Source organism: Crocodylus porosus, unplaced genomic scaffold, assembly GCF_001723895.1.
Source record: "Crocodylus porosus isolate Cpor-Errol unplaced genomic scaffold, CroPor_comp1, whole genome shotgun sequence".
Lineage (NCBI taxonomy): Eukaryota > Metazoa > Chordata > Crocodylia > Crocodylidae > Crocodylus > Crocodylus porosus.
Genome location: NW_017728943.1, coordinates 123,679,615 through 123,681,054, shown reverse-complemented (window position 1 = coordinate 123,681,054; position 1,440 = coordinate 123,679,615). Strand labels below are relative to the sequence as shown.

The 1,440-nt window shown below is 43.6% G+C and overlaps 1 protein-coding gene across 1 annotated transcript in view; it reads right to left on the bottom strand.

Annotated features, from left to right (window-relative positions):
* The window catches only part of LOC109320142 (uromodulin-like), a 25,666-nt gene extending 24,748 nt beyond the window's left edge, over positions 1 to 918 (bottom strand). Inside the window, exon 1 of the mRNA XM_019550124.1 lies at positions 628 to 918. The gene's annotated coding sequence lies outside the window, so the exon portion shown is untranslated. The remainder of the gene's footprint in view (positions 1 to 627) is intronic.
* Positions 919 to 1,440: the final 522 nt, after the last annotated feature.

The window sequence follows — 1,440 nt, the reverse complement described above, 5'->3', positions numbered from 1 at the left end:
TATGAAATCTATGAAACATCATGCAACATCCTCCTGTTCCACTTGCTGTAGCTATGCTCATTGATACCAGGTAAGAATCTGCTCTCATTATGCTTTACAAAGTCAAACAAAACTTAAAAATGGAGGTTTAATATCTGAATTAATATTAGTGAGCAGGTGACCACCGGTTTATAAATTGGGTCTTGGCACTTCACCCAGTTCCCTGGCTGGTGTAATCTCCCTTTTGGGACATTACAACTCAGTATCTGGGTAACTTAAGCATGAACAGTATTAAAAGAAGCCAAGAAGGTAAATGTTTATGTTTAATTTGTAACTGAAAGTGAGACATATGACTTCAAGTACCAATGCAAGTGTAGTGTGAATAATAGTTTACAGGGCCAAATATAATTGACTTCACAGAAGCTCCCATTGACTTCAGCAAGAGCCATGATAGTATAGCTGGCTCATCACTTGTTGTCTATTAAAATCTAGGAGCTTGCACTGTATCACAACTGTATGAAATGCAGGTATAGATAACACTTGCTGAGAGAAAATGATGCTACATTCAAGAAAAAATAAAATTTCCATATTTGAAGACACTCTTTTAAACAAAGCATCTGAGCAGTTTGATGTACAAGTGGAACTTACAAGGATTGGAGGGTTCTTGCTTAGGAAAAAATCACTTGGAATCTCCACCTCAATCTGGTCTTTAGTACAGGTGATGGTTTCGTTGATTTCTGTATAAACATTAAAATTAAAGTTTTATACCTCGAGTCTCAGTACATTCCAGTCTATATTTAACAAAAAATATTCTACCTAAAAGTGAACAAGAAGGATTTCTTGGTTTAAATACTGAAACTTCATTCATGTATATACATATACACATATATACTACATTTATGTGAATCCAAGACAAGGTTTCTCCCCCCACTGTTCAGAATGAGGAAGAAAGTGCTTTGTCTTGGATTTGAGGGGAAGAGGGTGCAGGCAGCTGCTGCAACTTGGACACTGGCCCCAGAATCTGGGTTAGGGCCAGAATCAGAGCCACAGCAGCTGCTTCTACATGCCCTCTAGTTTCTACCTGCTCTGCCTGCCCCCGCAGTTTCTGCCCCTTCCCTCTTTCTTACCATCAGGTACAGCTCTTGCTCCGGCTCCATTCCCTCCCAAGGCATAGATCCCATGGAAGCTCCATCCCCTGCTTGGCTAATGAATAGCAGGACAGCTCCACTCCCTAGACTCACTGTGTGGATGGGCAGGGACCATGCTACCATGTAACCTGAGTTACAGAGGGAATGGAGCCAGAGCTGCATCTGACAGTAGGGGGAGCAGAGGCTGCAGGGCAGGTACCAGAGGCACAGGTGATGGGATCACTGCAAGGGGAAGATGGGGGGGGGGAGTAGAGGGGGGGGGGGTTGACCTGACCACCCCAGCCATCAGCCCCCCTGCAGCTGCCCCTGCTGT